Source organism: Ranitomeya imitator, chromosome 1 (assembly GCF_032444005.1).
Source record: "Ranitomeya imitator isolate aRanImi1 chromosome 1, aRanImi1.pri, whole genome shotgun sequence".
Taxonomy (NCBI): Eukaryota; Metazoa; Chordata; class Amphibia; order Anura; family Dendrobatidae; genus Ranitomeya; species Ranitomeya imitator.
Genome location: NC_091282.1, coordinates 1,115,050,481 through 1,115,076,324, shown reverse-complemented (window position 1 = coordinate 1,115,076,324; position 25,844 = coordinate 1,115,050,481). Strand labels below are relative to the sequence as shown.

The following is a 25,844-nucleotide window of genomic DNA, read 5'->3' as shown; positions in this document are numbered from 1 at the left end:
CTCCACAAAATGGGAATGGTTGGTGATATCAACTTCCTGTTTGTGGCACATAAGTATATGGGAGGGGGGGTAAACTTTTCAAGATGGGTGGTGACCATGGCAGCCATTTTGAAGTCGGCCATTTTGTATCTAACTTTATTTTTGCCAATGGGAAGAGGATCATGTGACACATCAAACCTATAGAGAATTTCACACACACACAAAAAAAAAAAAAATGCGTGCTTTGTTTTAACAAAACTTTATTCTTTTATGAGTTATTTACAATCCCTGCATGTGTTGTGGCTGATGCGAACAATGCAGCCGCATGGACTAGAATGTATTATTTGAGCACTCCAAAGATGCTCTGATTACACCCATGCGTGCTCGGATAACACGATACCATAGCATACTCGTTTACCACTACCCAGCATCATCATCTGCCCATCTTTCCCGCACAAGATATTAATTACGAGCTAGGGCCGATTTCATTTTCACTCAATTCCGATGAGACTGGTCTGGCACATGGAGACTTAGGACATCCGTAATACGGACCATGCACATTTAGGTACACCTCGGCATGGTTGGATGGATTTTTGTGCCAACTGAGGGCCTTCTGTTTTTAACCTTTGCAGCAATGGTGGAGTTAATGTATTAATCAGATTGGTCATCAGTATCAGATCAGTGTGGGGGCGTCTAACTCCGCAATCCCCTTCACCCACAGGTACACGAAGTAGACTACCACAGTCCCATCATTCCAGTTAGTGACCATTGATTGGTAATTGTAGGCCAACTGCTATTTAACTCTTTCCCAACATGGTCTTTTCCTCTCCTACCAAGAGCCATAGATTTTTTTTTTTCTGTCCACACAGATGTAGGGTTTTTTTTGTTTTGTTTGTTTTTTTTTGCAGGACGACTACAGTGAAATAGCAAAACCACTTCTGACAAGGAGTTTTGGGAAAAATTACCTGCCAAAATTCTCATTAGTAGGATTAGGCTACGTTCACATTTGCGTCTTTGGGTGCAGCGTTGTCAACAGATACCGACGCATGCATCATGCGCCTTTATCTAACATGGACATGCGCAGGTATGCGTTGTATGACGCATGCGTTATTTTGGCGCACCAGACAGGGCGCGGACGATGCTACAGGTTGCGTTTTTCATGTGTCACATTTCCAAAAAAAACGCATGCAACGTAAATGCGCCAAAAAAACACATTAGTGTCTATGAAAAACGCATAGGGCGCAGGTGCCTGGGTTGAGCCGCGTTTTTTGACGCATGCACCTTTTGAGTAAAATGCAAGTGATGTATTTTTTGGGGGGCGTTTTTGATCTTCAATTGTATAGGACAACGCATGCATCAAAAAACGCTGCGTTGTGTATGCGTTTGACATGCGTTGTGCGTTGCGTCGACGACGCTGCGCCCAAAGACGCAAATGTAAACGTAACCTTACAGTGATAAAAAACTTCTTCAGTTTTTTGATCATGTTAATATTGGAAAGAAAAAAAAAAAAAGAAAAATTTAAAAGATTTTTTTTATTGTGTTGCCATTTTCTTAGACACTCCGTTATTTTTTTTGTTGATGTTGTCTAACGGCTTATTTTTTTTCCAGGGTGAAACAACGTAATTGGCAATACTATTTTGGGATAGACATTACATTTTGATCACTTCTTACAGCATTTATTTGCAGTAATACAGAAACCAAAAAAGCAATTTTGGAATTTTATTTTGTCTTATTTATGCATTTTACCGATCACGATAAATTATTTTTATTTTCCGATAGATTGGCCTTTCTTGACACAGCAATACCATGTGTCTTTTTTTTTAAATTACCTTTTTTTTTTTTCTTTTTTTTTTTTACTGTATTTAAAATTTTTTAGGGGACTTGCTACATATAATAATAATAATAGAAAGAAAAAAAAAAGCAGTTTCTATGTGGCAGTTGCAGGAGCCATCAGCCATCAGGCGTGGCAGGTGGCAGACCCCTGACCGATCTGATGTTGATGACCCCTATCCTGTGGAAATTGCTGATAGTCTCAATGGACAGTTATTAAGCAAACTAGATGGTGGCCTGATTCTAACGCATCGGGTATTCTAGAATATGCATGTTCACGTAGTATATTGTCCAGCCACGTAGTATATTGCCCAGCCACGTATGTAACAGGTTAAAAAATAAATAAGAAACATATACTCCTCTTCCGAGGGCCCCTTGTAGTCCTGGCGCCTGTGTGCGTTGCATGCGGCAGCTTCCGGTCCCAGGGTTGGTATGAGCGCAGGACCTGTGATGACGTCATGGTCACATGACCGTGACGTCATGGCAGGTCCTTCTCGCATAGCATCCTTAGCACTGGAACCTGCCGCTTGCACTGCCGAGGACAGGGCGTCACGTCGGAGGGTGAGAATAACCTTTTTATTATTATTATTATTATTATTTGTAACATTAGATCTTTTTACTATTGATGCTGCATACACAGCATCAATAGTAAAAAGTTGGTCACACAGGGTGAATAGCTGCGTAACCGGAGTGCGTTACACCGTGCTCCGGTAACGCTGGCATTAACCCTGTGTGAGGGCTGACTGGATGATTGGAGGGGAGTATGGAGCAGACACTGACTGCAGGGAGGAAAGAGAGGCCATATTGCCGCCGGACTGTGGCCGTCGCTGACTGGTCGGGGGCGTTTTGCCACGACCAATCAGCGACTTGGATTCCATGACAGACAGAGGCCGCGACCAATGAATATCCGTGACAGACAGACAGACAGACGTGACCCTTAGACAATTCTATAGTAGATGTGGCCTGCATTCACATCAGCGTTGGAGCCAGTGATGGGAAGCTCAGCTACAGATGCAGTTATTACTGGTAGAACACTTACAATATGTGGTGGTATTTTTTTCAGTAGACCATCACCGCTATAAAATACCTGCAGACGACGGTCAGTTGGGTCTGTCGGGCGCTGGTTATATCCGCCATTTAACAGATCAGTTTCCTGCCGTTATAAGTTTATACACAACCGTCTATTTTAATAGCCAAAATACAAAAAAATACAGGAGATACATTTTTGATTTCAGACCTTAGTGGCTGCAGTTTAGAAACCACAAACCACAAATACACAACATTCTCACCTTTGGGGTCTCTCAGCGCTCCAGCACCAATGGATAATTCTGCAGGTTCTGTTCACATTTTGGCAATAATAAAGTGATACTCAGATTCTGGAGATGGGGATAATATAAGGTTTAGCATGTGGCCAGTCTGGCGGGGGCGACCGCTGCACTGGGAGGCAGAGCGGCACGGGGGCGACCGCTGCACTGGGAGGCAGAGCGGCACAGAAGCGACCGCTGCACTGGGAGGCAGAGCGGCACGGGGGCGACCGCTGCACTGGGAGGCAGAGCGGCACGGGGGCGACCGCTGCACTGGGAGGCAGAGCGGCACGGGGGCGCCGCTGCACTGGAAGGCAGAGCGGCACGGGGGCGACCGCTGCACTGGGAGGCAGAGCGGCACGGGGGCGACCGCTGCACTGGGAGGCAGAGCGGCACGGGGGCGACCGCTGCAGTGATGTCAGTGGGGAGTCACTGCACTAATGGTGCAAAAAATTAAAAATGAAAGCACAAACAAGCCAATGGTCCCCTTAAAGTGGACATCCAAAATAAGATATACCGGTAACTGCAGTCTACACACTGACATAGTACAGCAATCAACCACATTTTTAGCGCTGAAAAGTCCATTTCTTTGTGTTTTATTGAATGACCCCAACAACACAAGGACAAACACTGGCCGCGGAGATGACAGAATAAACTCTGCGTTTTAATCTAGAGGAGTATGTAACGTGATCGCACACAATGCGCACCATGGGATCTTTGCATTTGGCTATTGGATTCAGCAGGCATTGTAATTGTAAACCTCATGAATGATTCATTCATACACTGGATATCTGAACAGACATGAGACCCCTCCTATTGTGACCGAGCCAAGAGAAAAACAAAGGACTAGCGTATTCATCCTGAGTGAAGCATGTCCTACCGCAACTCAGGACGTGATCGTTCAATGCCTGTACAAAGCAGTCAAAAACACACAAAAATACCTTTTTTTTTTTCTTTTTTTTTTTTAACATTAGAATACCATGAACCCTTATTTATTGGTATGGTGTCATGATCTCCTATGGTGCTGGACACATGGCATAATGGCAGAATAATGGAATACTACAACCAAACAACACAAAACAGTCTACATATCACAACTAGTGATGAGCGAGCGTGCTCAGGTGGGGTGTTATCTGAGCATGCTCGGGTGCTAACAGAGTGACTTTGGTGTACTTGAAAAATAGGTTTGATTCCCCGCAGCTGCATGTCTTGCAACAGTTTGACAGCTGCAACACATACAGAGATTGTGTAAATGGCACGAAATCCCTGTGTGTTGCGGCTGTCGAACATCTGCGAGGAGTAACATTTTTCAAGCACTCCGAAGGCACTCTTAGCACATGAGCATGCTCAGATAACACCTTATTCCAGAATGTGGGCTCATCACTAATCACAACGTAAAAGCCATGCTGCCTTGTAGTCAGGCAGGTCTCCGTGCTGTAAGGATGGCGTTCGTCAGGTAGGCCTTCTGGCCATGCGACGTGGCAAGACCAACGATTTTGCAATGTGCTGCTCCACCGCAGTGTTTTGTAAGTATACGGCAGTGATGTGATCAGGGAGTTGCTGTAACTAGGCCTCATTTTATCACAACCATGGAAAGTCGGATGGATTGATTTTGCTGCGTGTGTTGCAGTAAAATTCTGCATGGAGCGGGCCCACATTTACTTATATTATGCTGTGTGGTAACATTGGCACACTGTAATTTGTGGCAGCACAACATGCGTTGCAGCGAAGTAGCAGTATAGACCCAACCAGCGTCATCTGTGCATGAGAATCGCAGGACAACTTTCCCCCAAAAATAATTCTGGAACGGTCTTTAGAAGACAGAATCCTATTTCCTCTTATATTTCATAGAGGTATGAATGGAGCGTAGAGATGGGTCAATACATAGAATTATTGATCAGAGCTGTGCCTGCACCATATGGAAAACTGCATGAAGCAAATCAAGGACACATCCAGTGGGAAGTCTAACCCACGGACGGGAAATATACGAGGGGCGATCCAAAGGTAATGATAATCGGTCATTTCTATTGCACACAGAAATTAAAATAAAATGTTTTCTTCTCTCTTAGGTACCCACTAGTCCAGGAAAAAAAAAATTACTTAAATAGACCACGATTCCCGGGAGCTACATTCATTTGAATATGAACTGCCGAGGAGTGAACATCAAAATGGAAAAAAACGAGCTCAGAGCGGTCATCAAATACCTCTGCTTGAAAAAAATTGACTACCAAAGACATACACAGCGACTTGGTGGAAACATTGGGGGACTCTTCTCCCCCATATTCCACAGTTGCATACTGGGCCAAGGAATTTAAGCTGGGAAGAACATCGACGGAAGATGAACATCGTGAAGGACGCCCATCCACGTCCCTCAATGAAGAAAACGTGAAAAAAGTTGAAGAAGTTGTATTGGCAGATCGAAGAGTGACTATCAGGCATGTAGATGAGGTCACAGGGATCTCATATGGCAGTATTCAAAGAATCCTTGCAAAAGAATTGCATATGAGAAAGGTCTCCGCGCGTTGGGTGCCAAAAATGTTAACCGACGAGCAAAAGAATAAACGACTTGACATTTCAATAGCAAATCTCGAAAAGTTCCAAGCAGACAAGGAAAATATTTTGTCACATTTTTTGACCATGGACAAGACCTGGATCCACCACTTTGATCCCGAAACTAAACAACAATCAATTACGTGGAAATGAGCCGACGAACAGACGCCGAAGAAATTCAAAGTGTCAAGCTCAGCAGGGAAGGTTATGGCGTCCGTTTTTTGGGACGCTGAAGGAATTATTATGGTGGACTATTTGGAGAAGGGAGCCACTATTACGGGCTCCTACTACGCAGAACAAATAAGAAGATTGTGGGAGGCTATCAAGGAGAAAAGGCGCGGCAAACTGCGGGCTGGAGTGCTGTTTCACCAAGATAACGCGCCGCCTCACAAAGCTGCTGTTGCCATGGCTACCATTCAAGAAGCGGGCTTTGAACTGGTGGAACACCCTCCCTATTGGCCAGATCTAGCCCCCAGTGACTTCTTTCTCTTTCCTCGGCTCAAGGAACACCTCCTGGGCAAGAAATTTGATGACAATAGCGACGTGATAACCGCTGTTGGGGATTTTTTTGAGGGTCAAGATCAAGAATTTTTTTCTAAGGGAATTCTAAGTTTAGAAAAGAGATGGACTAAATGTATAGACTTGTTAGGAGACTGTAAAAAAATAAAAAAAATTTTTGACTATATTCATTGTGTTTAGTATTGATTATCATTACTTTTGGATCGCCCCTCGTATGTCTGTAGATCACTGAACCTACATTGTGTAATGATAAGTATAGTATAACGTAGCATGGCAGCCATGTTTTGGCGCAGAATCAAGCCGCTGCTTTACACTACAGCTCTGCTTGTAGAGAGTGGCTGCAGTGCGGGTATAGATAGAAGTTTTCGGGAATCGATGTAAACAGTCTGGTAATCACATATAAAGTGATGTGACTCTGCATGGCCAAGCTGTATAATAGGCCCGTGAATGGCCACAGCTGATATGAAGGAGCACAAGACCACCAGGGACCATTCAAGCAAGATCAGAACCTCAAACCAGAGGAAAAAACTAAACTACCAGTGAAAAACAAGTTATTAACCAAAAAGCCAACAACCTGCACGGACCATAAAGACACCAAAGTCTCTCACATGACATGAACCTGTAGGGACGCACATATACAGGAAGCACACAATGGAACCATCTTACCAGATGAGGCCAGGACGAGCGTCTCAAGGGATGAATTCACCAGCTTACACATCAATAGTACCTGCTCGTCATCAGGCCTCCTAATTGTCCAACCTCACACTCACATTATTTTATTAGCCTTTATAATTAAATGTGACTGAGGCAGAAGGAATGGTGTACGCTGGTCACCGTGGATGTGACACATCGTTTTAGGATTAGGAATTGTACCTCAATCTAGGAGTCACGTCTACTTCATGTGACATGACACATGTAGGACATGGCATTGTCCTGGCCGGGAGTCATCAGCATGGACACAAGTGTGGGACCTAGGGACTCTGAATGTGCTGTAGGACCAACATCTGACCATGAATAAAGGACAAGCCGCACAAGGAGAACACCTCAGGTCATTAGCAAAGCAACACAGAACTCACAACCTGGGCTTCCCAAGGACATGCGGGATAATAAGACATCAACAGGGAAGACCCCGAAAACAGAGTGCAGCGTGCTCAATACCCTACATGATCTGAGGGTAGACTTACCTATTGTTACCACACGTTCACATGTGTTCTAAGGGAACTATCTCCATTAAATAGGGAATTATGGTCTACATATACTGTTTATTCTTGGCTCTTCAGCATCTGTACAGTGGAGCATATTCTCCTTAGATCAGGCAGTGGTAGGTCATGAGCTGGGCAGGTTCTGTAGGTTTGTTCACCATTTGCTTAAAAATTAGAATAGGGATGGAGAGAAAACAGGACAAAGAAACATGGCTACGTATACTCACCTCTCTGGCTGCCCATCGTCCAGTCTTCTTTCCACCATCGTATCTCCAGCCAGCGGAAACCAGTACTCGAAGCTACACAATTTTACAGTAAGCAGTGACGCCAGAGACCGCCTGGATGCGGCCACAAATCCAGACCTATAGTGAAATGGCTGGATGGAAAAAGCAGACTGGCTGCGAGCAGTGAGGAGGCTTAGAGGTGAATGATACATTTGTAACCAAGTTGTGCTTAAGTAGGAAATGGGCAAGTAATTTGTAAGTAATTTGGTGGGATTCCACAAACATGTGTGATAACACCTTAATCAGTATTCTTCCAGGCATTCTGAGATGCTATCGGAGCATGCTCGTGTGCTATCCATGAGTCCCCGTGGCTGCATGTCTCACGGCTATTAGTCAAGGGATTTTTTGCTTGTTAGGTAATCCCTGCATTTGTTGAGGCTGTCGAACAGCCATGAGATTACAGCCAGGGGGATGCAAACATTTTATTAAGCACGCCGAAGACACACGGGTAGCACGCGAGCATGCTCACATAACACCTTATCCGAGCACATCCCTCAACAGTATTATTCCAGGCATTCTGAAATTCTGTCTAACATATGGACATGGAATCCCACCAAAACATCTGACCACATCATTTATATATAGAGTGCAGAAATCCCTCAGGTCTGTGTGCTCCTTATATATAGCAGTAGGTCTCCACGCACCAGCTCCGAGACGACATTCTGAAAACTCATCTACAACTAAAGGAACGCTTTAAATTTTAATGCTACCCGGCAGAAGTCTTTAAAAGGTGAAAGTTCTAGCTTCGTCATCATTACAAAACAAGCAAACGGTGCAATGAGACAAGTTTGAAAAGAAATATGTTTACACAAGATGAAGTTGAGGAATCATTTACTAATGTCACCTTCTCCCATGTAGGACATTACAGCTCATGACCGGATAATATGCTACAGTTTAGCAACTTGCAATATTACAGGTTTATAGCTAATAAATATAACATATGCATCATAAGTTATAACCGGTCGGTGGCTCAGTGGTTAGTGTTTTCTTGCAGAGCTGAAGTCTTGGATTCGAATTGGAATAAGGACATACACTATATGGACTACAGAACTGGCACATCTCAATCTCTGAATTCAGGTTTTTCCTTTGAGTCCCATTGCTGCAGGTGTATAAAATAAAGCCCTGGACATGCATTCTGCCCTTACTAATATATGTGGAAGAGAAGTCACCAACGATCTGCTGGATCCATAACTGTAGGGATCCAGACTTCCTCTGGCATTTATATCGGGACAGCACAAGAAGTGTGTCTCCAGACATGGGCCTTCATGGTCAGACAGCATTATATCATCAAGCACAATGCCAAGTGCAGGATGGAGTGGTGTGAAGCCACCACCACTGGACTCTAGACCAGTGCAACATGTTCTGTGGAGTGACCAACTAAACTCCAGCAGACTGATGGACGAATCTGGGGCTGCTGAATGCCAGAAGAACGTTACCCGCCTGCCTGTATTGTGCCAACTCACTGTAAAGTTTGGTGGAGGAGGGATATTACTATGGGGTCGTTTTTCAGGGGAAGGCTGGGGTACATAATTGCAGTGAATGGATATCTTAGGGTACGTTCACACTAGCGTTGTGCTAGTGTGCGTTGGCGCCGCGTCGGGCGACGCAGCGGCGACGCACGCGTCATGCGCCCCTATGTTTAACATGGGGGACGCATGCGTTTTTGCTTGTTGCGTTTTGCGACAAATACGTCTTTTTTGCCGCAAGCGTCGGACCAAGAAAACGCAACAAGTTGCATTTTTCTTGCGCCCGATTTTCGGTAAAAAACGACGCACGCGTCGCAAAACGCAGCGTTTTTGCGTGCGTTTTGCCGCGTTTTTCGTTGCGTTGTGCGTCGCGTCGCCGAAGCAGCGGCGCACAACGCTAGTCTGAACGTAGCCTAACCTAGTTGCTGTCCAGCTAAACTGTTAGGTTAATTTCCCTATCTAATAGTTCCCGATTCCATGCACTCATATATGTAATTTATCCTCCCCATACGTTTTTAATGTGGCAATAAAGCAAAGGAAATTGCACAAACATGGAAAGAATCTGCAACTCAATGAAGCTGCATTATCTGGACAAACCTATTGGACACATATGCATTACACCTGACATTGGAAATCCTTCATGCCCCCTTCTCTGTACACTGGGCACAGCATGTTGGAACAGTAAAGGACCTTCCCCAAACTGTTGTCACAAAGTTAAAAGCTACAGTTGTCCAAGATGTCTTGGTATGGTGAAGTGTTATGTGCACAAAACTTTACGAACAAAAGCCACTTGTATCTAAAATAAGGCTATGTGCTCACGCTGTGGATTTTGCTGCTGATCCGCAGCATTTCCGCAGCTGTGGATCTGCAGCGGTTTCTCATGCGTTTACAGTACAATGTAAACCTATAGGAAATGCAATCCGCAGTGCACATGCTGCGGAAAGCAGCGTTTTAAATTCCGCAGCAGGTCACTTTTTTATGTGGAATCCGCAGCGGTTTTACACCTGCTCCATAATACCGCAGGCGTAGAACCGCAGTGGAATCCGTACAAAAACCGCGGTAAATCCGCAATAAATTTGCAGGAAAAACGCACAGTTTTTGCCCTGAGGATTTATCAAATCCGCTGCGGAAAAATCCGCAGAGGATCATTCTACGTGTGCACATACCCTAAGAGTAGTTTGAAGCTTGAACATTTTTTGACGCCATCTTGCACATATAAACTTGTGAGCAGCTTTCAAGCGGAGCTGCATGAAGAATGCATTGGTTAGTTCTTTTAACGGAATGGTGTGTTTGGAAACAAAGCAGTTAAAATAAGTTGAAAAGACTCAAGGCCGCAAGTGGTTTATGCATTGCAGCGCACATGTTCGTTATTGACAAACCCTTCAGGATGTGTGCCACGGAGAATTCCCACCTATAAAAGACGTCGTGTGTACATACCCTTCGGGTATGTTCCCACATTGCATATACACTGCAGACGGTCTGGATTTTCACTATAGATATATTGCACTGAACATGGCACATACCCCGAAGGCTGTAGTTTAAGAAGCTTGTTGATGGTAAAGTGGAACCTCAAGCACACTCAATGAAAAAGGAAAAAACTGCTGCAGAATTAAGAGCAAGCTGGATGTTTTCAGATCTGCACAATGCAGAAATCATGAATATTTCAGATGCACGGAACAGGATATTTGTTCCACAGAAATTTACCACAGGTGAAAAGAACTATAGGCCTCATTCAGATGTCAGTTTTTGTTATATATGAAAAAAAGGACGGAGTCTCATCAGTGAGAAACGGCTTTCACAAGGCATCGGCGTTCTGTCAGATTATTTTTCACGGACTTGTCTACTTTTATTTCAGAGTCCAATGCAACACTCAGATCTATTTATCGTACAGATCTCCATGGATTTTGCACAAAACAAGGTCTACAAAATATCAAGGACATGTGAATAGCCTCAGACTGTCATGGGCTGCCAATCATCCATCCAACTAGCAAAATGCTTGTATATTGGGCGAAACGATGAAGCTTGCTTCGAAGGAATCGTTCTCTGCAGCACATTGTTCGCTGTAAAAACGACCTGTGCTAAGAGAATAATAACAGACCTGTGCAAGAACAAGACATGGGCCCTTAGCAGCCCAATAAGCTCCCCATAATGAACTATTCCACCAGCGATGGAAGTGGATGTGGCCCCTTTCCTCTCCGGCCCCTGTACACGTTGCACCAAATATATGTCGGTCTCTGGATCTATTAATGATTGTTATGTACGATGGTTGTGTCTACCAAATCGGCTCCTATGTACACGTTCGGCAGCAGCCTATGGCTGCCGGTTGACCACTCTAACGAGCATTTATGATGTGTTTACACCAATAGACAGATGGCGTTAAAAGACCGACAATCAGTTCGTTAGGTGATCATCAGCCTGTTCACACTGTGCGTTTATCAGGCATGAATATATCCTAGAATGCTTATTCCTGATAATCATGCAGTGTAAGTGCTCCTCTAGGCTGTAAGATCTTGGCACACTGCTTGCAATCAGCATTGATGTGAAAAATTGGACAATGGAGTAACTGGCATTACACAGCCCAAGGCCACGTGCATACACTGAATATTGAGAGAGTTTTTTACCTCAGTATTTGTAAGCCAAAACTACGAGTGGGTGGAAAAAAGAGAAGTGGTGACATGTTTCTAATATACTTTTCCCCTGATTGTAAGACAAAGCCAGGAGTGGAACAAATACTGAGGTAAAATACCGACCAAATACTACTGACCGTGTGAACGTGGCCCAATAGTTATCCAACGAAAGGGCAGGACTCTGGCATCTGATGACTGTGCACCAGACTTGTATGTGCTGTGTCCAAGGTAGAGCTGGAATTTGATGAAAGGAAAGATATTTATATCTATAAAAAAGGTTTGTCAACATAAAAAATGTGTAAAATTACACTGCCAGTTGCTTTTAACAAAGTGCACAGACGCATGCCAGAATACATTAACAATCATATTTCAGACACGGACTTTGCTGGTACTTTTAATCCGTGATGGCGGAAAAGACTGACGTGTCTTGTAATTTTTGTTCAGACACATGGACACCAAAAAAAAAAAAAAAAAGGCACGGACATGTGAACAACAACACACTAAACTATAATGGATGTGTGCTCCAGACAAGAAACATGGACATTGGAACTAAATATAACCCACATTTGCTGTTTGTCTGAACTGGTCAGTAACAACACATTGCAGAAAGAAACAGACTGGATCACACTAGCGTATAACATGGCCCGAGTACTATGCAATAAAACATTGCATAGCATTCAGGCCAGTGTTTTACTATGTGGCAGCTGAGATCCGGGAACATAGCATAAGCAGGAATTAAAACATAACTTTTAATATATATACACATATATATATATATACACACATATATATATATACACACATATACACACACACATATATATACACACACACATATATATACACACACACATATATATACACACACACATATATACACACACACATATATATACACACACACATATATATACACACACACACATATATATACACACACACATATATATACACACACACATATATACACACACACATATATATATATATATATACACACACACACACACACACACATATATATATATATATACACACACACATATATATACACACACATAGATATACACACAGATATACACACATAGATATACACACATAGATATACACACACATAGATATACACACATAGATATACACACATAGATATATATATATATCTATCTGGATGGAACCAAGCACTTCTATAAAACGGTCAGAAATCCAGTTTGTCCCACACAGCCATACTCATTACAAGGTATATACACACAAACCACACAGAAGAATGTCTTCACTTACAATCAGCAGCTGGAATATCCAGGGTCTCAACGCCTCAACCTTCGGATCTAAAACAAAGGACTGATTTTATACAAAGTATGAAAAATATAGACATTCAGATCCTCCTGGAAACCAGAGCCGAAAACGAATCCCTTGTGCCTATTGGATACAAGGAATTCTCGGTCCATGCCCAGAAAAATAAAAACATCAAACAGGGCCGGGGCTCAGGAGGAGTAGTGATCCGGTATAAAGAGGAGCTCCACCAGTACATCAAACCGGTGAAGAAAGGAGACAGCCACATATGGATCAGAATCAGCAGCTCCATCCTCACCTGTCAGTCTGATGTCCACCTCTGTGCCACCTATATACCACCGCCAGAGTCCCCCTACTTCAATCCAGACTGCTTCGAGATCTTACAAAGAGAAGCCGCCCATTATCAGGCCCTGGGCAAAGTTCTCATCTTTGGAGACCTCAATGCAAGAACAGGGAGAGAGAGAGACTTCCTGACCATGGATGGAAACATCTACATACTTGGAGCAGAGAATGACGGCCAAGACCCTGTACACACAGAGAAACAGCTATGACAGTACAGTCAACAAAAGTGGCAGAAAGCTCCTGAACGTATGTAAAAGTTTAGGACTTCATATCCTTAATGGACGAAGCAAGGGTGACTCCTTAGGAAGGTATACACTAAACTCCCATGTAGGGAGGAGTGTAGTTGATTACGCCATTACAGACCTGAACCTGGCAGATGTCAGCGCCTTCATAGTCACCCCACAAACGCACCTGTCAGACCACAGCCAACTTCTTCTGTACATGACGTCTACAGAGAAACCATCCACTCAGAAGCCACAGCAGGGCGGCCTCTTCACCCGGCCTCCATCCTATAAATGGTCCAAAATGTCGGCACTAAAGTATAAAGAAGCTTCCAGCAGACCTGAAGTACAGCGGAAGCTCCACCACTTCTACAACCTCGAGTACATGCCAAACCCAGAGGGAGTGAGCCAAGCAGCAAAGGACCTCAACAATATATTTTACGCAATGGCCAGACTGTCAGACCTTAAAAAAGTCGACTAGAAGAGACCAAAAGAAACACAGGTCAATGGCTGGTTTGACAGAGAATGTAAAGCTGTAAGGAAGACCCTGAGAACAGCCTCCAACAAGAAACACAGAGACCTCAACCACCTGGGTCTGAGGGAAGCCTATGACTCCATACAAAAGCAGTACAAAACCATCCTCAGGAGGAAGAGCAGGGTTACATCTCTACCAAGCTTAATCAACTCCAAGACGCCCTCCAAGACAACTCCTTCTGGGAACTATGGAACCACATGGGCACCAAAGACAAGAAAAACCGATGCCGAACCACCGCACCACTGACCACATCTATACTCTGCACAGCCTCATTCAGAGACACGTCTACAATACAAAGAATGGGAAGATATACGCCTGCTTTAAGGACTTTAAAAAGGCCTTTGACTCAGTGTGGCACCCGGGCTTATTCCTGAAACTGCTGGAGAGTGGAATAGGAGGAAAGACCTACGATGTCATCAAAAGCTCCTACACCGAGAACCACTGCAGCGTGAGTGTGAACGGCAAAAGAACGGCTTATTTCCAGCAGAGCCGCGGAGTCAGACAAGGCTGCAGCCTAAGTCCAACGCTCTTCAACATCTACATCAACGAGCTGGCTACCGCCCTGGAATCCTCCTCAGCACCAGGACTCACCCTCCACGACGCTCAGGTGAAATTCCTGCTGTATGCAGATGACCTGCTGCTGCTGTCACCAACCGAGAAAGGCCTCCAGGACAACCTGAAAATCCTAAAGAAATTCAGCTCCACCTGGGCTCTACCGGTCAACCTAAAGAAAACTAACACCATGGTGTTCCAGAGGAGAAAGAGAAGATCAGACCAACACCCATCATTTGTCCTCAACAACTGCGACCTCACAGGAACAGACAAATATACCTACCTGGGCCTAGAGATTCACCGGTCAGGGAGCTTCAAACAAGCCATAGAGACCCTGAAAGACAAGGCCTGCAAAACCTTCTATGCCATCCGAAGGACACTCTACCATCTGAAGCCACCAGTGAGGGTCTGGCTAAAAATCTTCGACTCCATCATCGCCCCAATCCTCCTGTATGGCAGCGAAGTCTGGGGTCCTCACACCTACCCAGACTGGTCAAAGTGGGATTCCAGTCCAACAGAAATATTCCACCTGGAATTCTGCAAGCACCTTCTCCAGGTCCATCGGAACACCTCCAACAGTGCTTGCCGAGCCGAGCTGGGCAGATTCCCTCTACACCTAACAGTTCTAAAGAGGGCGCTGTCATTCCGGGCTCACCTGCATAGGAGCAATCCAAGCTCCCATCACCATAAAGCCCTGATACATGTAGGTGAAACAGAAAAACCAGAACCCTCGGAACAGCCCAGCCAAACCCAACCGGACCACAACACCAATCACAACAACCTGACAAAAGCCGGAATCAGGAAGATGGCAGACGAAGGCCAGGAGAAGTATGTCAGTGACTGGAAGAATGATATCATCAGCTCACAGAAACTGACCATGTACCGGAGCCTACAGAGAGACTACAGACTGGCCCCATATCTGGAGAAACTCCCGGACCCCAGAGACCGCCAGATCCTGAGCCGATATAGACTCAGTGCCCACAGTCTGGCCATCGAATGTGGCCGACACAGGCAGAGCTACAAGCCCAGGGAGGAAAGACTGTGCCAACACTGACCAGGAGGCCATAGAGGACGATACCCACTTCCTGCTACACTGCCCCAAATACTCAGCAGTGAGGGACACTCACTTCAGGAGACTCTCACATCTCTTCCCAGACTTCATCACCATGAAGGAGGAAGAGAAAACATATATCCTGCTGGGAGAAGAAGAGAGAGCGGTGGAGATAGCAGCGCGGTATGTGAGCGAATGCCATAGACTGCGAGAAAGAACTATGATGCCATGGACTATAGCCCCCAACCTGGACCTGCCCCATCCACCTCCCATATGCCATGGACTATAGCCCCCAACCTGGACCTGCCCCATCCACCTCCCCTATGCCATGGACTATAGCCCCCAACCTGGACCTGCCCCATCCACCTCCCATATGCCATGGACTATAGCCCCCACCCTGGATCTGCCCCATCCACCTCCCTTATGCCATGGACTATAGCCCCCACAATGGATCTGCCCCCATCCACCTTCCCTACAGCTCCTACCCAACATCCCCACAGTCCCTATCCCTATTGCCTTTATACACTTGCTGTGGCAAAACTGATGTGTATTTGGTCCTGCCAATAAAGCTTCTTTGAATCTTGAATCTATATCTATCTATCTACACACACACACACACACATACATACATATATATAACAAAGTACAAAAAATAGTGTCACCTAAAGAGGAATATAAAAAGGGTACTACATAATGTGACCTGTCAGGTACTACATCATAACTGGATTAGTACTTCTAAAGGTACCGTCACTTTAAGAGACGCTGCAACGATATAGACAACGATGCCGATCGCTGCAGCGTCGCTGTTTCGTCGTTGTGTGGTCGCTGGAGAGCTGTTAGACAGATGTCCAGCAACCAACGAAGCCGAAGTCCCCGGGTAACCAGGGTAAACAACGGGTTACTAAGTGCAGGGCCGCGCTTAGTAACCCGATGTTTACCCTGGTTACCATTGTAAATGTAAAAAAAAAAAAAACACTACATACTTACATTCCGGTGTCTGTCGCGTCCCCCGGCGTCAGCTTCCCTGCACTGTGTAAGCGCTGGCCGTAAAGCAGAGCGGTGACGTCACCGCTGTGCTCTGCTTTACGGCCGGCAGGCGCTGACAGTGCAGGTAAGCTGACGCCGCCAGGGGACGCGACAGACACTGGAATGTAAGTATGTAGTTTATTTTTTTTTACATTTACAATGGTAACCAGGGTAAACATCGGGTTACTAAGCGCGGCCCTGCGCTTAGTAACCCGATGTTTACCCTGGTTACAAGTGAAGACATCGCTGGATTGGCGTCACACACGCCGATTCAGCGATGTCAGCGGGTGATCCAGCGACGAAATAAAGTTCTGGCTTTCTAGCTCCGACCAGCGATGTCACAGCAGGATCCTGATCGCTGCTGCGTGTCAAACACAACGATATCACTATCCAGGATGCTGCAACAGGATGCTGCAACGTCACAGATCGCCATCGTTATCGTTCTAAAGTTGCTCAGTGTGAAGGTACCTTAAGGGTTTAATAAAACAACACTCGCAATGGCCCAGTGTGTTTATTAATCAACCCAAGGTACCTTATTTGATAAGGGTAACACACACATGCAAAAGCACTAGTTGAGTGCCAAAACAAATAAATGGATAACCTTGGTTGCATAAATATCAGCAGGTATCACAAAAAAAGAGCAGGGGTCAGATGGTGTGAAACATGAACAAATACATAAAATGGAACAGTCTCCCTAATTGCCAAGGACCAGTAAAGTGGAGCCAAAACTTGCTGGAATGAAAGAATCCATCATGCCACAGCGTCAGGAGACAATACCCTGTCAATCCCTATTGGGGCCATCAATAAAGCTGAATCCCCAAGCTCCCGCCCTTACAAGGGCGGTCCACATGTACCCCTAAAATATAACGTGCCCGGCACTCTCCCTATATCGGTGTCCCAACCCGTTTCTTTCAAGCTGGATCATCAGGGGACTAGCTTGCATGGGAGATATAGTGCTACATGAAAAGGCATAGAGACCTGCCACCCTCTATGCTACACTGCAGAGTGTGGGAGGAATGATCAGTTCCCCTTAAAAAAGTGTGCTGCAAGGCAAACCGCCTATCACCAACTTCACAAGAATCATGTGACTGGCTTAATTAGACAGATGGTATAATATGTATGGCGTTTATAATGAATGAAACGGATGCTATGGGATTTACCCAAAATACATCTCTAATAAAGAGACATGCAGCGATATATAACGCCCCATAATTCATTAAAATTACTTGTTTATAATCTTTTCTGACAGGCTGGAAAACGTCCATTGTAGAGCCACGAGAACAACTTCCGGTAGCGACCGGAAGTTGACGTTGCTCAGACAACGGGACGCCAACACACGCGTGAGACAAGGCATCAGAGCATCCGCCAATGGGCGGTAAGCCATAACGTGCTGCTGTAAATGAGGGCAGATACATCATTGACAATATTATATCAAGGCGTTTGATTCATAGAAAGCTGCCCCAATTTGTCAATCAAACGGCGCATGCGCGCATGTGGATTAAAGGCAAAAAAACATTGTTGGCATCTACATGGATATGTATGCTAATAAACAATAGGGCATTACAAGCCAATATATTAAGCTTTGAAACAGCCCGTCTCCAAAAGGGCGCATTGCACCAACAAATCTTAACTTTTTAATTATTAATTATCAAAAAGATCAAGCAGTGCATGCGCACGTATGGAAAGCCTATTTCATCCTATATTTCCTGGCATATTATAAGCGAAACCTCATTAAATTCCCACAAGTGTTATATGGGAATGCTCGAGGTAAAATCTAGTTGACATTGCTCAGACAACGGGACGCCAGCCTTACGACGTGTTAAACCAGGCATCAGTCAGAGGATCCGCCAGTGGGCGGTAAGTCATAACGTGCTGCTGTACTGTAAATAAGGGCAGATACATCATTTACAATAACATGCCAAGGCGCTTGATTCATAAAAAAGCTGCCCCAATTCGCCAAACAAACGTCGCTGCGCGCATGTGGATTAAAGGCAGAGACATATTGTTGGCGTCTACATGGATACATATGCTAACAAACAATAGGGCATTACAGGCCAATATATTAAGCTTTGAAACAGCCCGTCTCCAAAAGGGCGCATTGCGCCAACAAATCAAAACATTTCAATTATCCAAAGGATACACGTCAAAGGATCAAACTGCGCATGCGCACGTATAGAAAGCCTCTTTAACCCTATAGCATGTCTTGAGCAAAACCTCGTTAAGTTTCCACACATGTTATATGGGAATGCTCGAGGTAGAAAATACCATCTAGTATCAACAATTTATTATAACAAGTATGCCCAATATTACGATAATGTATTAGAGGCCATGATGATAACCGTCAATAAAAATGCAAAAACCCAAAAGGGTGACAAAACATATAGGATTAATGGAGAGGCACACTAATATGTGTAAAAGACAATTGGATATCAACAGAGAAAGTTCAACAGAAACATCAAATAAAGCATCCATAATTAATTTGATCATTTAGACCATGAGCTGAGATTGCAACTATTTTATCATGCCGATTCGGTCATTAGCTGCAGCAGAGTACTTGCCTGTACCCAGGGTCATCAGCTGCACTGGAGTATTTGCACGTACCCCGGGTCATCAGCTGCACTGGAGTATTTGCACATACCCCGGGTCATCAGCTGCACTGGAGTATTTGCACATACCCCGGGTCATCAGCTGCACTGGAGTATTTGCACATACCCCGGGTCATCAGCTGCACTGGAGTATTTGCACGTACCCCGGGTCATCAGCTGCACTGGAGTATTTGCACATACCCCGGGTGATTAGCTGCACTGAAGTATTTGCACGTACCCCGAGTCATCAGCTGCACTGGAGTATTTGCACGTACCCCGGGTGATCAGCTGCACTGGAGTATTTGCACATACCCCGAGTCATCAGCTGCACTGGAGTATTTTCACGTACCCCGGGTCATCAGCTGCACTGGAGTATTTGCACGTACCCCGGGTCATCAGCTGCACTGGAGTATTTGCACGTACCCCGGGTGATCAGCTGCACTGGAGTATTTGCACGTACCCCGGGTCATCAGCTGCACTGGAGTATTTGCACGTACCCCGGGTGATCAGCTGCACTGGAGTATTTGCACGTACCCCGGGTGATCAGCTGCACTGGAGTATTTGCACGTACCCCGAGTCATCAGCTGCACTGGAGTATTTTCACGTACCCCGGGTCATCAGCTGCACTGGAGTATTTGCACGTACCCCGGGTCATCAGCTGCACTGGAGTATTTGCACATACCCCGGGTGATCAGCTGCACTGGAGTATTTGCACATACCCCGGGTGATCAGCTGCACTGGAGTATTTGCACGTACCCCGGGTGATCAGCTGCACTGGAGTATTTGCACGTACCCCGGGTCATCAGCTGCACTGGAGTATTTGCACACATCCTGGGTCATCAGCTGCACTGGAGTATAGGCACGTACCCCGGGTCATCAGCTGCACTGGAGTATTTGCACGTACCCCGGGTGATCAGCTGCACTGGAGTATTTGCACGTACCCCGGGTCATCAGCTGCACTGGAGTATTTGCACGTACCCCGGGTGATCAGCTGCACTGGAGTATTTGCACGTACCCCGGGTGATCAGCTGCACTGGAGTATTTGCACATACCCCGAGTCATCAGCTGCACTGGAGTATTTGCACATACCCCGGGTGATCAGCTGCACTGGAGTATTTGCACACATCCTGGGTCATCAGCTGCACTGGAGTATAGGCACGTACCCCGGGTGATCAGCTGCACTGGAGTATTTTCACGTACCCCGGGTCATCAGCTGCACTGGAGTATTTGCACATACCCCGGGTGATTAGCTGCACTGAAGTATTTGCACGTACCCCGAGTCATCAGCTGCACTGGAGTATTTGCACATACCCCGGGTGATCAGCTGCACTGGAGTATTTGCACATACCCCGAGTCATCAGCTGCACTGGAGTATTTTCACGTACCCCGGGTCATCAGCTGCACTGGAGTATTTGCACGTACCCCGGGTCATCAGCTGCACTGGAGTATTTGCACATACCCCGGGTGATCAGCTGCACTGGAGTATTTGCACGTACCCCGGGTGATCAGCTGCACTGGAGTATTTGCACGTACCCCGGGTCATCAGCTGCACTGGAGTATTTGCACACATCCTGGGTCATCAGCTGCACTGGAGTATAGGCACGTACCCCGGGTCATCAGCTGCACTGGAGTATTTGCACGTACCCCGGGTGATCAGCTGCACTGGAGTATTTGCACGTACCCCGGGTCATCAGCTGCACTGGAGTATTTGCACGTACCCCGGGTGATCAGCTGCACTGGAGTATTTGCACGTACCCCGGGTCATCAGCTGCACTGGAGTATTTGCACGTACCCCGGGTGATCAGCTGCACTGGAGTATTTGCACATACCCCGAGTCATCAGCTGCACTGGAGTATTTGCACATACCCCGGGTGATCAGCTGCACTGGAGTATTTGCACACATCCTGGGTCATCAGCTGCACTGGAGTATAGGCACGCACCCCGGGTCATCAGCTGCACTGGAGTATTTGCACGTACCCCGGGTGATCAGCTGCACTGGAGTATTTGCACATACCCCGAGTCATCAGCTGCACTGGAATATTTGCACATACCCCGGGTGATCAGCTGCACTGGAGTATTTGCACGTACCCCGGGTGATCAGCTGCACTGGAGTATAGGCACGTACCCCGGGTGATCAGCTGCACTGGAGTATTTGCACGTATCCCGGGTGATCAGCTGCACTGGAGTATAGGCACGTACCCCGGGTGATCAGCTGCACTGGAGTATTTACACGTATCCTGGGTCATCAGCTGCACTGGAGTATTTGCACGTACCCCGGGTGATCAGCTGCACTGGAGTATTTGCACGTATCCTGGGTGATCAGCTGCACTGGAGTATTTGCACGTACCCCGGGTAATCAGCTGCACTGGAGTATTTGCACGTACCCCGGGTGATCAGCTGCACTGGAGTATTTGCACGTATCCCGGGTGATCAGCTGCACTGGAGTATTTGCACGTACCCCGGGTGATCAGCTGCACTGGAGTATTTGCACGTATCCTGGGTCATCAGCTGCACTGGAGTATTTGCACATACCCCGGGTGATCAGCTGCACTGGAGTATTTGCACGTACCCCGGGTCATCAGCTGCACTGGAGTATTTGCACATACCCCGGGTCATCAGCTGCACTGGAGTATTTGCACATACCCCGGGTCATCAGCTGCACTGGAGTATTTGCACGTACCCCGGGTGATCAGCTGCACTGGAGTATTTGCACGTATCCCGGGTCATCAGCTGCACTGGAGTATTTGCACACATCCTGAGTCATCAGTTGCTGCCGATCCATTTTCGATCACAACAAACATTTAATATTGACAGATTTACATCTAGTTAATCTTGGGCACTGTGGTCAGTTTAGGCCTCACACACTACAAGCCTTGGTTCACTATAATAGCACGTGACCATCATCTGAAAAATCACACAATAATATTTGCTAAGGAACATTAATTGGCAATGCCAAAATCATAAAATGTGTGAGGTTTCATTAAAACTTAAAGAGGTTTTATTGCTAAAAATCAGTTCTAAAACCACAACAGTCAGTACCAGTGTGTGGCCGTGAAAATTCATACACTGGCGTCTGCCCAATGCAGCATAATGGAGCAGCCAAAACCCACCCACTATGGTACACAGCATTTACCTGCAAATTACCACTTTGGATGCAGGCATATACTGCAGATTTTTTTTTTTTTTTTACAGACATGTTCCCTTTCATTAGCGAGAGTGGAAAAATACATATTAGGTAATAGCCATTAGCCATTGTTACAGGTCAGTCACATGGTGATAAGTAGGAGATTAGATAAAATTTCACAATCTGACAAGTAGTAACACCACACTTGGCATTACATTAGGGTGGCAATGCCCTTCTCTGGGACCCAGTTTGGAAAGTATTGTACTTGTATGAGATACTAGAATACTGCATCTTGGCAGGAATCTGTCAGTGGGGGCAATGCCACGATGTCCCACCAAGATACGGAGGGGGCAATGGAGCCTATAGGCATCTATAGAAACAGTGTCCAAGCAAAACCACACACCAAAATATATCTGCACGGTGACTACAGACCCTCAGTCATCTTCACAGCTTCAGGTTTGCACGTGACCCTCCACTTGACAATGTCCCTGTTACTTAGCTGTCAGTTACCTTGCCTCTCCTAAAGGCTCATTCACATGAAGTTTCAACAGAATTTTGTCCTGAGTTTCATCAGTGCTTCTCATCCAAGAAAACTGGACCGACTGATGGCGTCAGAGTGTTGTCTTCTCTTTTTCTCTGGCGAGATATACATTGCCAATTTTGTTGTTACACACGGTAAAATATAAGACATGTCTCATGTGAACAGCCCCATTTATTATTATAGGTATGATTAATATTCATGAAAAACTCGGATAGCACTCGTACGCAAAAAAAAAAAAAAAGGACCTCCGAATCAGTCCTTAGCCACGAGCAAGACATATGTGCCTATTCCTGCAGTACAAAAACTCCATGTGCAATAGGATTATTTGTAAGGGTGAAAAATAAAGTTATATACCTCACTTAAGCTAAAAGGAGTGTTAACACCCCTCCAGACTAGTTTTCAGAGTAGTCCGGCTTCAACCTGAAAGCATGCCCCCTTGGCTGTAACAGACATTGGCACAGCAGCATCATCGAGACAGGGCACCGGTAAGTCTCTGCACACATGCACAATATTCTGAGCAAAACGCCCGTCGTCCACTTTCTTTTCCCCGCATCACTCTGTACACCTGCCGTTCTTTGACCTTAAGTCATGGCAGTGGTTTAAGTGGTGGTATGAGACTGGCAGAAGACCCGACTGGTCCAGCTTTATGTTGAGATTCGATCCAGGATGCAGCAAGTAACAAAAAAATATATAAAATGTTGTTCTAGAGTTCAGCATACTTTTGACAAACCAGCGTGTAAGGCATACAGACCTCATGTGTGGTCATATTAAGTAGTCTGAATGAAGGCTAAACCATTCCACAAACAAAGCAATTAATATACATTATGTAAAAATTCAGTCCCCAAAGGCCCCGACACTACAGGGAGCTACCATATGGCCCGTTTCACATGGCCCAGATTTAGCCTCATTTACATGCATTAAAAGCAAAATATATTATAAACTGAGTAAGCAAAAATTTAATTTTGCACAGATTAAACTACACAGACCTTCTGCAACATCCTGAGGCCAAAATTGCAGTTAATGGTTAAATTAGAAAAAAAAATTGGACCCAAAGATATCCTGTAGGGTTGGCATTCAGATAAGTGTCAGACCACGGCCACAATTTGCTATGCAGTATTTGTACTCCAATCTCCTAATTACACAAAGGGGTACATATAAAGTATTCCAATAGCTGATCCCCTGCTCCCAACCCCTCGAGACACGGTTAGCTCAACACAAACCACAAGAAAATCTGTTCCTTGTGTGTGCTCCAGGAACAGCTGTATATCCAGCGGCATTACTTGGGATGCCGGACATTTCCCTGCCCACCTATGGACGCCGGACTGAAATGCGTTGTGCACAAGACTGACATCAGTTGTGTGTCTGGCTCAGGCATAGTTATAATATTTAGGATGATGGTAGTAAAATTAGGATATAAAAAATCCTTCCGTTTAATATTTAATTGCAGAACTCTGAAAACTCTTGGATTTAGCAAGTCATTTGAGGCATTATTTAGTATGCGAGGTAGGGCTGGGATTCTGCAGAACTTTTTAGTATCTGCGTAGGTTCTCCCTTTGGCAGCGCAGAAGTGTGCTTCGGAGCCTTCAGCAATATCCCATTGTGTCCGCTTATAGGTAGGACGCTGGGATGGGAGGTAGTGCGCGTCACCAATCAGGACGGCGTCTTCCCGCACACAACATTCCAGTTTGTGCTGACAGAGCCAAGTGTTGGAGGATTAGAAGTGCGGCAGCGTCACCAGCACATCACTACATACGGAGAAAGACAAAGCGTAGGCTCCCAGCTAATCCATAAAGTTATAGGTCCTGCAGCTCGCCCCAGTCTCCGCATTCCCCATTATTTGTGCAGTAATCACTGACATCAATCCTCCTCTCCAGCGGAGCTCACAATCCAATTATGATGAGAAAAGCCGAGAAGAGCCTGCTCTCCAATACCCAAGCCCATAAAAGCAGGCAGGGAGATACCAAAGAGTACGCACAGGTCATAAAGACATCACTAAGCTTAAAGGTGTTTAGGCTGTCACGTTACATAAGGAATTTACCAGCTTGTCCTTATGGGATTTAGAAGACGTCCTACGGCAGGGAGAAGGACGGTGCCCTTTGGCTGGTGCTGGGAACTCCAGGCATGGTGCAGACCTCACTGCGGGGCCTTAGGGTTTTACTAAATAGATTCAGAAAGTCCCTGAAGGCTCCATTTCCTTTCACAGCCATGCCTAGCAGAAGGAACAGTGAAGTCACTAACCTTCTCCGGGATGTCCTTGTGGTCAGACAGAAGGACACCTTGGTGGTGGAGAGAGCGTCTCCGTCCTCTGCAGTCGCGGATGCTCCATACCAGAGGCACTGCAGTATTCCCAGCTCTGGACAGCTTCTCCACAGGCACTTTTCCCAGGCAGGCAGCACTATGCAGGCGAAGCTTTACTGACTTGCTGCAGGATTACAAAAGAATTTCCTTTAGAAAGGTTTGCCAGCGTTTAGTCATACCCACCGCCAGATCATCTAGCCCCTGGTTGGAGGAAAACCCTGATAATGATGACTTCCATCCCAGGAGCAAGGTCCACAGGGATGTGCAGCACACAGACCCACAGGACAAAGTGGCCAATGCGGAGCCTAGCCTCCCTGGACGAAGGGGGTGGAACCAGAGCGAAGGCATGTCAGCATTCCCAGTTGCCTAGCAATGACTAGGGACATTCTGAAGGAAAGCATGAATGACAAGGAATGGGGAGAGAAAAAGTTTGAAAAGATCAAGATGATAAAAGGTCCAGATTGCATTTCTTCCTCTGTGCTGGAGACCACCGGCGATCCAGCTTCCTAGTCATCTGT

General features: G+C 45.8%; 1 protein-coding gene across 1 annotated transcript in view; it reads right to left on the bottom strand.

The window, feature by feature from the left end:
* The window catches only part of LOC138656972 (microtubule-associated tumor suppressor 1 homolog), a 71,420-nt gene extending 45,894 nt beyond the window's left edge, over positions 1 to 25,526 (bottom strand). Inside the window, exon 1 of the mRNA XM_069744394.1 lies at positions 25,267 to 25,526. The gene's annotated coding sequence lies outside the window, so the exon portion shown is untranslated. The remainder of the gene's footprint in view (positions 1 to 25,266) is intronic.
* Between the last annotated feature and the right edge of the window lie 318 nt (positions 25,527 to 25,844).